This window comes from Clupea harengus, chromosome 16, assembly GCF_900700415.2.
Source record: "Clupea harengus chromosome 16, Ch_v2.0.2, whole genome shotgun sequence".
NCBI lineage: Eukaryota > Metazoa > Chordata > Actinopteri > Clupeiformes > Clupeidae > Clupea > Clupea harengus.
This window is the reverse complement of record NC_045167.1, coordinates 24989469-25002726: the sequence shown is the minus strand read 5'-3', so window position 1 is coordinate 25002726 and position 13258 is coordinate 24989469. Positions and strand designations below refer to the sequence as shown.

Sequence of the window (13258 nt, the reverse complement as noted above, 5' to 3'; positions counted from 1 at the left end):
CTTCAGAGCCGCTTCTCTGACGTCACTCTCATCCTCCTCTTTACTCTCTAAGTTTTCTTGGTAATCTGGACTCAGCATCCTCTTGAATCTCTTCAGCTCATTCTTCACAAAGGTGATGATCTTCTCCTCTAACACCTAAAGCACAACTATCTGGTAACACTCTGCAGCACATTGCATTACAGAGCACTGATACACTACTTACATTTATCAGGTTTAGGGTTAAAGTAAATGTAAGTACAAATGAATGTTCTATGATTCTCAGTATGGCATATTCTATTATATTGCATTCATTAGTGTCATTATAATATTAAAAGGCCACTGTGAAAAAGTGAGACAGGAAACAATAACAGAATGCCAGCTATTTAACCCTCCACACATATTATTATGGTATACGTGTATATATGATTATCATCGTGGCTGGTATTGGATTTGTTGTGGTGTACATCTGTTTTAAGAACACTGTAGAAACATGCTGCTGAATGAACTATATATAGGGTAGAGATGTCAACTACAGTTGGCAGCTGGACCCTGGGAGAGAGTAATGAGATTAAAAACTACTGCATGACCAGTGCAGAACATTTAGACAGACAGTGGATCCTTATGTAACCCATGACTATATGTTAACAATGGATCCTTATGTATCCCATGACTACATGTTAACAATGTTGCAGGACATTTAGACAGACAATGGATCCTTATGTAACCCATGACTTTATGTTAACAATGTTGCAGGACATTTAGACAGACAATGGATCCTTATGTAACCCATGACTTTATGTTAACAATGTTGCAGGACATTTAGACAGACAATGGATCCTTATGTAACCCATGACTTTATGTTAACAATGTTGCAGGACATTACAAATGAACAAAGGAATGGAAAAAAGGACTGAGCCCTTCTTACATATATTTGAAAAATAACCGCTCAGTGAATTTTCCCATAGGATCAATACATACATTATATGAACGCTTGTCTATCCAAAATATTAAATATCAACTCACAGCAGCCCGCTTCATCCCTTATATGTATTTGTTGAACATGGACTATATTCTCTTTCCCTGGTAAAGTACTGATACTTCTCTAAAGGTCTGGGTGATAATGCCAATGTTTACTGCTTCACTGACATCAATGCCAGTCAGGTCTTCTTCATGAAAGATCAGACTGCCCTTCTCTAACTGGTCATAGGCAAACCTCCCAAGAGCAAGGAGACTGCAGTGGATTCCCTGGTACTGTAACCATCGCTGGCTGTTCTCTTGTGTGCAGTTTTCTCCATTGCTGTGAACTAAAAACTACACACCTAAACTTCCACTGCTGATTAAAACTCCCTCCCTTAATAGATTGCAATTGTTTAGAGAGGATACAAAAGAGGTCAATATGTAAATATACACTTTGCCATTCAGAAGTTTAAAATAAAATGTTTGTATTCATCAAATAAGGTGCAAAATGAAAAGAGAATATTATATGGCAGTGCTAAGGCTAGAAATAATGATTCCTAATTGAAGCAACAATGTTGTGCTTTATATATACATGTATGTGTGTTTGTATGTCTATTGCTATATGTTGTGTGTGTGTTTGAATGTCTATTGCTATAGGTCGTGTGTGTGTTTGGATGTCTGTTGCTATAGGATGTGCTTTATATATACATGTGTGTTTGAATGTCTATTGCTATAGTGTTATTGGTTGTGGAGCACCTAGACTTTGGGGTCAGAGTTCATGAGTTGCGTCTACTAGAGCTCAAGTTTGGCCACCGAATCTGGAACTCTTCATGGGCCTACCTGACAAAGATGGAGAGGTAGGTGCGGGTGTGTGCGTGTGTGTGTGTGTGTGTGTGTGTGTGTGTGTGTGTGTGTGTGTGTGTGTGAATTTGAGTGGTGGTGTTACTAATATTACTAATTATGAACATATACTCCATAGCAGCACTGCATTAAATGTCTGCATCAAACCTGGAATATGTGCTTCAGATCCCCATGTTGACTCTGGGTGAACTGGTCACTGACAGCATCTGGTTTACGTTCCTCCATTTGGCTTCTGGGGATGGAAAATCAAAGTGAGAAGTATTGTCTTGTAGGGAGCTAACCTTTAAACATCTAACCTTTAGATGGGGGGGGGGCTGAGTGACGTCACGTGTGAAAAATAAAATGGGAATATCTTTAAAACCATAATAGCAAAAATATTTCTTTTGACAGCAGAAACCAGCACAAACGTAGCACAAACGATTGGTACTATTTTGATGAGATTTGAGCGAGTACGGGGGGCTGAGTGACGTCACAGGCCAGAAATGTAATTTTGAATTACTCAAAACCCTTAACAGCACAAACGATAATTTTTACGGCATAAACCAGCACAAACCTAGCACAAACGAACAGAAGTGCTATTTTAATATTTTGAACGAGACAGGGGGCCAACTTCACACAGGTTGTGAATAGACTGAGTGGCTTATTAAAACAAAAGACAAAACCTGCATCACGTGCCTTTCAGTAGGGTATGAAACCTGCATCACGTGCCTTTCAGTAGGGTATGAAACCTGCATCACGTGCCTTTCAGTAGCGTATGAAACCTGCATCATCACGTGCCTTTCAGTAGTGTTTGATGTTAAATGTCTCCAGATGTTTTTTCCGTGTCTGTAGGATTCTGGATCTGCACTTGTTCTGTCTGTTCTATGTTGTAATTATTTCAGAAATAATTTTGTAAATTGATCTTTTGGAGGTTTTAGTCTGATGTCTTTGCACATTAAATAATTCACATTTTTTGCATAAAGAAAAGCACCCATGAGCCACTTAGAATTCTCTGTGAGTTTCTTTGTTTCTTGACCAAATATCTGGTTGTGTCTTAATTCAGTATTAGTTGACTTCCTTACATACTCTTCCTAGTATACCCTTGACATGAGTCTGTTTCATGGACTTGCCTTGATGCATCTGGAACATCTTCATTTTGGAAGTTGAGGGGGTTTCCTTTTGACCGGTCACTCTTCATGGACACACAAGTAGGCCCAGGTGATGGAGGTCTCTCCTGACGGACGTGTCTATACATAAGTATTTATAGAAAGATTGTTTGGTGTTTGATCAAATATCTGGTTGTGACACTAAATTCACCATTTGTTGACATACTCTTTCTAGTATACCCTTGTCGTGAGTCTGTTTCATGGACTTGCCTTGATCCATCTGTACCATCCTCAATTTGGAAGTTTATGGGGTTTCCTTTTGACTGGTCACTCTTCATGGACACACAAGTGGGCGCAGGTGGTGGAGGTCTCTCCTGACGGACGTGTCTATCGCACAAAATAGCAGTAGAATGAGATGCCAACAACAGCTGTAAGGAATTTCATTGTTTGGATCAAGTAATACAGAAGCTGTATAACTTACCTGTAGTCTAAGCAGTTTTGAATAAAACCACCATATTAGAATGAATGAACGACATTACTTAGAGCTCTGTATATTATTATTTTTTTTTTTCAAAAGACTGGTGGAGGAATTACATGAAATACAATTAACCAATATTCATGGGAAGCATCATTTCTAATTATTTTTAATTGGATATTTAAATTCAGGTCCTACAGGAGAGGGTGTGCCTCCAAAATGAGTTCCTGCTCTGCTGGTAGAATGAGGTGCCAATAACAGCCGTAAGGAATTGAAGAAGCTGAATAACTTACCTGTAGTCTAAGCAGTTTTGAATAAAACCACCATATTAGACTGAATGAACGACCTAAGAGCCTTGTTAATGTGTTTTTTTTTTTAAAGAACTCTGGTGGAGGAATTGTGGGAGATTATTGTAGTAAACCTGATTGTGTTCAGTGGCTGAGTAGCCCTGGACTGTGACTCATTTAGAATTTAGAATAATTATCCATATTTGTGTTCATTTGTTCAAACTAATTTTCATAAAGAGTAGGCCTACATCGTGTTTTTCACTAATGTGTTGGACAGTGAATTGTTATGAAAAGGGAAATTAACACACATTTTTTGATTTTGTTGTTAAAGAGTAAGCTATTAGCCTACATGGAGTACTCCTATACGTCCACTTAAAAGCACAAGAGCCACAGAAACACATGGACATATCAGCTTCATTTAACATCACACATAATTCAGATGATACATTACCTCTGTCCCTCTGGAGCGTCTCCTGGTGTTTCCATTGCTCAGCCACTCTTCATCTACACACAACTGGCTTCAGTAGAAATGAGGAATCAAAACATTAATGTATCTGAAAACAAATTACATTTATTTTTTTATAAGACCTAGGCTACTCCTATTTTAATCTGATTACTACGCATGACCATTGAATTAAAAGAAAACATAAAGCTAGCCTATATTTGCAAACGAGATTGATATTGCTACTGGCTACATGACATTTTATTTTCCAAAAAGGAGCCTGCTGCGAAGCTTTATGAACCTTGTGTACATTTAGGTCATAAAAATTGCACTCAAGATTAATTAACCATCTGCTTTACAACAGATAGCCATTCATCAAAAAATATCAAGAAAGAACTGAGGGGTTGTTGTGAAAGAAGTGTTGCTGGACTAATTATCAAAAGATAAGTTGAAATGGTTTCCAAGGACGCTCACTCAAAGGAGCTTTAAAGGAGTTGTCTGAGGCTGCTGAAAAAGTGAGCCAGTGGTTGAGGCTGAGGCGCTCACAGACTACTTGGGGTCATGAATTAACCTGAACTAAAACTGAGATACATCAAATCTTCTCTATGTATCTTAAGGTGTATCTGTTGTTGTCTCTGGTAGTGGCATGTATTCTAACCCATCATGAGTATGGGGGGGGGGGGGGCGGCTCTGGGGTGCCAGACACCACTGTTGAGGCCTCTGGAGGTGTCATTGGCCTAATCCAACTAAACACTGATGGTTTCTGCTGAAAACTCCAGTGAAATGCACACAAAGACAGCTTTGCTGTTGTTGTTGTTATTGTTGTTGTTGTTGTTGTTGTTGTTGTATCCTGCTGCTCAGGGGCCCGTTTGTCGTAAGGGCTGAAGCTAAGTTAATCAATTGTATTTTTAGCCCGTTAACATTAGCGAGCTGATTGAGAACAGCAAATATCGGTTCGTCAACGGCTCATCCGCCTCCAAATCATGTGGTTAATTTCAACCAGGCTAAATTTATCAGGGCAATTGCGCGTGCACGTCCTACTTCAAAAGGCAGGAAAGGTCGATCACCAAAACAATGATTTTCTAACGGTATAATGGTTCTAAACTCAAAGAAAAGGGCTATTTTTTCTCCGCTGGCGAGCAGGAGATGAACATGAACGCTTATGAAGAATACAAGACTATAATCATGGCAAAATTCAACACCGCCACCGCTGTGAGGGCAAGGTGTGTTAGGATGTTTATAGGGTGATACCTGTGTATAAATACCTGACAGCAAGTGTGAACTGGTACAGAGGTTTCCTCCACCGGTTCGTAACTGCAAGGTTGCTAGTTCGAATCCCCTCACCTCCTTCCTCAGTGTAGTTTTACATTTCCTTGTAAGTCGCTTTGAATAAAAGCGTCTGTTAAATGACTAAATGTATTAATAACAAATGCAATAAATTGAAGCAGTGAAAATAAATTGTCTGTATTTCTATCTATTCTTATCATGAGTCCACCTTAATAATTTTCTACAATAATGATATGCTATGGTGTACTAATAACAGATATAATTATGAGTGCTTTGTTCTCCGCATCACCGACACTACAAAAATGTACCACTCGCAAAAAAGCGCAAGACAGCCAATGTTCGACTGTGGTGTTTGCAATAAATGACTCGAGAAGGTCTTGTAAATCTCCTTTTTCCGGGGGTGTGGCAAGCTTATCCAGCTACAATTAAGTTAGCCTGCGCTGGAGCAGGTTAGTGCTAACTGATATGTTACTATGGTGATTTATCGAAAGTTGCTTCCACGAACCAAAAAGAGGGGCGTTTTTTTTATCTTAGCCTGGAAATTAGCTCGCTAAACAGCTTAGCGTGCTATGACGAATACTCCCCAGATTATATGGTTGGGCAGTCATGTTGTTGTGTTTAGCCTTCGTGGGCTACAGACAGTGCATGTTGTACTGTGTAGGAGGGCCTTTACGGATCCCGGGTACAGCATGCAGTGTGTGTTGCGACTCTCACCACCCAGTTGTGTGTTGCTGTTGTATGCTGCTCCTCAGGATCTATGGTTGGGTTGTTCTATTGGTTCTATTGGTTGCTGGGTATGAGTTCTTGCATGTGACAGTGACAGGATTGGCCGCTGTGGGAAGTCCACAACCAATGTTCCCTCTAATTTTTTTCAGCAATGAGCAAATATTTTTTTTTCTGAGCACACATTTCAGCACTGTGAGCAGTTTGCAACCACGCGACCTGCCGAAAATGACCACGAGCCTGCGTTAGCCATAGGGGATTCAAAGAGATGACAGCAAATGCATAAATATGTCTACAAGGTTGATATTCATCAATATCCTTTATAATGGCTGGACTTTGGGAACATTTTAATGATGGTGTTTTACCAGTCAGTTTAGTTGAACTACAATGATCTTTGGTTGAACTTCAATAAGGTTTAGGGAGGTTATGACTGGTTCACTGGTTATGACTGAAAATTATATATATATATATATATATATAAAAAAGTATCCAAGGTGTTTAGTCATTTCTCAGCAGGTACAACATTTAAGTGGAACTTCATTGAAAGAAAAATGCTAATGCAGTGCTTAAGAATAATTATAGGCCTATTTAATTGACATGGTGTCATTTTTCCTGAAGGTAGATCTGCAAAACATGGAGTATACTGTGCGAGTAGCGTTTCTACCTCTTTCATTATAGGGACTTTCCATGCGTCATCAATTCCCAAGTCCTCCCTATGGGCCACGCAGTGTTGCTCAGTCAGGTGCGGTACCTGACGCTTCAGTAAAGCAGCCGCTCCTTTATGTCTCCCTAACATGACAGAAGCACCATCTGAAGTAAACATTACCATTTTGTTCATGTCTAGCGCATGATCTGCGTAGAACTTGGTAATGGCATCAAGGATGTTTTATTGCAGTGCATCCTGAAAGCTGAATGATTCCAGCAAAAACGGTCTTGTTGTAACTTTAAATTATTTTATTGGGGGTCTCTGGTAGCCCCCCCTGTGTCCCCCTGTTTTGTTCCTCTCTCCCCCCTTCCTCTTTCCTGTTTGATATATGTTGGGAGTGAGGTAGGTGGTTGAGTTTAAGTGGGATAAACAATCTGATAAATATTGCCTTTAAAAATAGTCATCTATGTTATTATATATCTTCTTACAACTTATTATTATTATGTGTATTATATGTCTCAACTATTTTTATGAAATATCCCTCTGACATATTGTTTATATGTTTTTCCTTTTGCTACATGTGGGGGCTAGCATTGACAGTGGAGCTGATACGGAAGCTCACCAAACTGTGTGTCTGTTGGTGTGCTTTCACAGGTGTGATAACAATTTCACTTATCTTTCTTTATGTATATATATTACAAGTCTGTTCCTTTCCCTGTTTGATATATGCTGGGAATGAGCATTGACAGTGGAGCTAGGATACGGGAGCTCACCAAACTGTGTGTCTGTTGGTGTGCTTTCACAGAAATAAATATCCATCTCAGTAACAGTTGTCCACGGGTCACATTCTATTACAACGCATTACAACGCATTCTATTACAACGCAGAAGTTTCACCGGTTACACATACCAACGTTAGCATTACGTCACCCGGGCTCTTTTTGGAAGTCAGACTGGTGCTGCATTAAATACCTCAATAACGCGATTTACCCCAGAGCATCTCGCATTATACTTCGCTACCTGAGACCAGCTTGCCTGTATTTTACCTGAAATAAACCAAGCAAAACAACCATGTGCTTGATGTTTGACTGTGTTAGGAAAGTTGTTGACTCACTAGTTTGTTATAGTGTCAAAGTAAGCTCATTTCAACCGGTTTCGCCGCTACCATCTCGTTAATAAATGTTATAAAATGCAGTTTTCTGGATTTGTTTGTTGATATTGTATTTCTCATTGTTAAAATACACTTACCATTACAATTATAGATCACACATTTCTTTGCAAGTGGCCAAACTTGCGAAATCGGCAGGGGTTCAAATACTTATTTTCCCCACTGTACATGTGTGAGTTTAGCATTCAGAAAGTGTGTGTGGTTTCACTACTACATATTTATAATAGCAGAGTGATCTGTGCCTCTCCAAAATGTGTGTTCCTATAAATGCATATTGATGAGTTACCTGGGACATCTCAGTCAAAGAACAATGGCCATTACATAATGGCCCAGGAATGTCTTTGTGGCCCACTACCCCCACAGGTTTTCTCACCACACTATGGCCCAATAGAGATCACTGAATCACCATTACTTATCATATGAATAGCTATCATTTGCTAATGGGTGGGTCCTTAGGAGCAGAAACCTCACTCACAGACAGAAATGTGCAAGAGATTAGCTCTATTCTCCTTACAAAGTGCTTATTTATATTTTATTTTCGAACTGTATATATTTTAAAAGTAAAGGGTTCGAGGTTGCTGTGGGTGTTCTTTTTATGTCTCTAGGACAAAAACTCGCGGAGCTTTAACAACATGAAAATGTTTTGGGCCTCTGTATCGTTAAGAGCTCTTTCTGAATATTACAGAAAGTGCCTTTTAATAGGCAATCATTCCACTAAACATTGACATTACAATAAACTTGCATGACAACTTGATAACAACACTTGACAACTTATGATGTCAGTTGTTTAAGTTAACCATCATTGCACAGGCTCATATCCAGCTGAATAAACAATCAACTAAACAGAGACACAAACAAACACATAAATAAAATGTCTAGTTAGGTTCAGTGAAGCTTACAAACAATATGATGTGCAATATATAAAAATCTATTGCTCACAACATCCTACACGGCCGTTTAAAACACTGAATGTACATAAAGTTAAAGCTCACTCGCTTTTCAGTTACCTGTGGTAGAGTCCTTCGATGTGTCCTTTGGTTTTAAATTCAAGTAGATTTTGTCTTCGGACATCCTTGTGACCTCTAAGTTTCAGTCAAGAGGTGATTGTGAGCTATAAGACAGAAGTCTGTCTCCTGTCAGTCTCTTTAACTTAGGAAGTTCAGCTGTCATACAGAGTTATTTGCTATTGTGTGACAGTTCCCCTGCAATTCCTCTTTTATACCCTCACAGGAAGTAACAACAATAGTCATGCACGTTACCGAATCATGATTCCAGAGACAATCCCCAACACATACACACCTGTATAATTTCCGAACTATATAATCAGCAACATTCTAAATACTTTCTTTATGACAACTATGATAATATTTGATTCAAAATCAGAATTAAAGTTGTACATCTAGCAATATGACCTGATACCTCTCTCCTGTCTTAGGTACAGGTAGGTATAATTTGCCACATGAAAAGGCAGACATAGTAACTAAGCTATATGGTGGTGCAGTTAAACTCAAATGTTGATAACAATTATGCATTTTCTGATAAAAGCATCACATCTGGTGGAAAAACTACCAACTTAGTGTCCAAGGCCCATCCGTACTAGTCGGCCAACTCGATTGCTCTTTGGACTGATAAAACATCAGTACATGAACGGGTCACATCATCCATGAATGTCCAGTCCACTAATCCATTTGTCACTTCTCAGGATCATGGCCAGCAGTTTGATGCACGCAATGAACAGGAGTAGATTTAGCGGATACCTCTGGCAGATGCCAGAGCAAATCTTAATCACATTTGAAGGGTGTCCATTGACCAGAATTCTGCTGTTGATGCCTCGATATAGCAGTCCCACCCACTCTAAAAACCTCCCTGGAAAACCCTTTTTTGCAGTATCTTAAACAGGTACAAAATGTAAATGTATGACTTATAGTCAAATGTTTCTATCTCTGTCTCTGTCTTTTTCTGTCTTTGCAGACTCTATGCATAATATGCTGCACTGGTGTCTTTACCGAAGGTGTCATATGCAATGCACATAGGGTGTACATTTAGCTGGGTTAGTATTGAGAACACAAACCCTATTTGTCAAAGATATCTCGGCCGCTGGTCTCTTAAAGTCATTTAGTTCATTATCAGAGGATGAAGCATGACCGTGCTGTGAATCTCTAAACTCAGACATGACGGGAGCAGAAATGTAGAACCATGTTCTCTTCAGGAATCATAATAAACTGCTTGTCAGAGACTCTCACATCACATGTGTTGAATGGACCGTTTTACAGGAACTGAATGTGGGGAAGACCCAGGTCATATATCAAGGGGAACTGGTTTGGCCAGGTGTGTGCTGACACCTTTATGCAGAAATTGCAGGTGATACTTCTGATGCTTCATGAGCACCCACATCACTTTACATACCGTACTGAAAACATACTGTGTGTGTGGTAACATGTAACATTATAACATGTTATGGTCAAATCATTGGATATGATGACTAATGATGGACAAAGACCACCAGTTTTATACTAGTAAATAATGTTACTAAAGTTGTCTAACTTTCCCTCTTGTTCGCCCTCACTCCAAGGGATCAGACAGCCTCATATCTTAGCCGCTCATAGGAGCAGGCCCTCGCTCCAACATTTAAGCATCAAACCCTAAGTCTTACGGCAACGACTGCCTAAAATTTCTCTTTAGCCAGGTACGGACTGCTAACTTAGACTAAGTAAGTTCAGCCCGATTAGCTAACGGAAGGACTGCTAGTAAACTCTGCAACCGAAGGGCGCAAAGCACGATATCTTGAAAACGAACTGCAACGGAACGAGCGACGAGTCCTCCGACCTAAATTGCATTGTAACAAAGATGTCACAGCTAGGACAACTTTCTTCATCTACGGACATCTTCATCATCTCTTCTTTCTGCCTCACCAACAACGGATCCACAATCCTTTTCCTTGGTACAGTGTTAATTTTGGCAGCTATTTTAGATTTAGTCTTAGTCTTAGTCTGTAGACGAAAATAAATATTAGTTTTAGTCACATTTAGTCATTTTTATCCTCCTTAGTTTTAGTCTAATTTTCGTCGGCGTAAACTCAGAATATTTTAGTCTATTTTTCGTTGACGAAGTCACATTACATTTTAGTCTAGTTTTAGTCACATTTAAAAGTCCATCTTATAGCCACATTAACCCTTCAGGGACAGAGGCCTGTTTTACTTTCATAGGAAGTCTAACATGCCTTGATGTTTTTGTATATTTCCCCTAGCTAAAAGTATTGATGCACAAGTGGCATATATGATTATGTTATAGAAGACATCAGCAATAGCAATATTAGAGTAAAAGGAATGTAGTAAAATAAAATTGTATTTAAATCAAATGTAAAATCACCCTTACGAAAACCTTCATTCAGAGCTGCTCAGAATTTGTACAAAAAAACATTGTAAAGATTTCGGATCGAGAGAAGAACTCTGAACCTTGTAAACATAGGTGTTGGCTATATATATGTGAGTTTAGCATTCAGAAAGTGTGTGTGGTTTCACTACTACATATTTATAATAGCAGAGTGACCTGTGCCTCTCCAAAATGTGTGTCCCTAAAAATGCATATTGATGAGTTACCTGGGACACCTCAGTCAAAAACAATGGCCATTACATAATGGCCTTGGAATGTCTTTGTGGCCCACTACCCCCACAGATTTTCTCGCCACACCATGGCCCAATAGAGATCACTGAATCACCATTACTTATCATATGAATAGCTGTCATTTGCTAATGGGTGGGTCCTTAGGAGCAGAAACCTCACTCACAGACTGAAATGTGTAAGAGATCAGCTCTATTCTCCTTACAAAGTGCTTATTTATATAAGATTTTCAAACTGTATGTATTTTAAAAGTAAAGGGTTCAAGGTTGCTGTGGGTGTTCTTTTTATGTCTCTAGGACAAAAACTCACGGAGCTTTAACAACAACTTTAACTCCTCTTTAACTCCTCAGTGTGTGTGTATGTGTGTGTTTGTGTGTTTCAGATGCGTCCATGTATGCACACTTCCTCTTTAATGCCTTTGACATGGATCACGACGGCTGTGTGAGCTTTGAGGTGAGCGCACCACACACACACACACACACACACACACACACACACACACACACACACACACACACGACTATACACATGAACACACACATAAATGCACACACACACACACACAACACATGACTCTATACATGAACACACACACGAATACACACACACACACATGACTATACACACATCCCTATACACATGAACACACATACACAGACACATGAATACACACATGAACACACACACACACACACACACACACAAACATAAATACCCATGCACTGCTGAGAACTGCTTGAGTCACCTAATGCAGCCAGAGAGGCAGTGTACAGTGTTTAATGCTGTGTGTGTGTGTGTGTGCGTGTGTGTGTGTGTGTGTGTTTGTGACTGTGTGTTTGTGTGTCTGAGTGTGTGTGTGACTGTGTTTGCGTGTGCGTGACTGTGTCTGTGTGTCTGTGTGTCTGTGTGTCTGTGTCTGTGTCTTTGTGTCTGTGTCTGTGTGTGTGTCTGTGTGTGTTACGATAGGCAAAGAGATGCATTATCTAGACAGTACACTACCACTTTCACATCCCATACACCAGGGGGAGTGCCGGTTTACACAGGTGAGCAAATTGCTGAAGGAGATGAGCAACAGTTGATAATGGCACACCTGGGAGCACTCAGGAGAGTGGAGTGGACTTACGTAGCGGTGCAGAGAGAGACGGCCTTGCTCTCACGCCATGACCTCACCTGCTGGGGAAGTTCTGTTGCCTATCGGACATTTCGCGTGCGTTTGTTTCTTTTTGTTTTCTCCCTATTTGACTTCACAACGCCTAGCGGCTACCAACAATTAACAAATGATGCACTCTTGTAAAATAATAGGATAAAAGGACTGGTAAAAAGTGCTAAGTTGGTATAAAGTGCTAAAAAGTTAAATGCTAAAAGGTTAAGTGCTAAAAAACCACACAATCAAAAGTGAAAAATATACAAATATAAATAAGTGCTGGGTAAGAAAGGTAAAGCCAACAAGTAAGAAAAAATTAAAAAGCACACAAAGACAGACAAAAGAAACACAAAAACAAAGGGATACCAGTCCTAATAAACTAAAACCATACAGAGTATAAAAGTTTAACCCTTTGGTGCCGCCCCGTGTTAATATCGTTCCTTTTGGAACGATGGCGTTTTGGTGCCATGACAACGGAAAATACATTTTTTTTTTTTTTTTTTTTTTTTTTTTACAAAAGCCTCAAGACCTATCTAATCAGATAGCATGCTTTTAAAATCCATTTTATTGATTGGTTAGTCCCA

At 39.5% G+C, this 13258-nt stretch overlaps 1 long non-coding RNA gene across 1 annotated transcript; it reads right to left on the bottom strand.

Annotated features, from left to right (window-relative positions):
- Positions 1–59: 59 nt before the first annotated feature.
- Positions 60–2040, bottom strand: LOC116224117. Its single transcript, XR_004165436.2, has 2 exons — positions 1945–2040; positions 60–135 (listed from the first exon to the last, which is right to left on the bottom strand). It is a non-coding gene; the product is annotated as an uncharacterized LOC116224117 (long non-coding RNA).
- Between the last annotated feature and the right edge of the window lie 11218 nt (positions 2041–13258).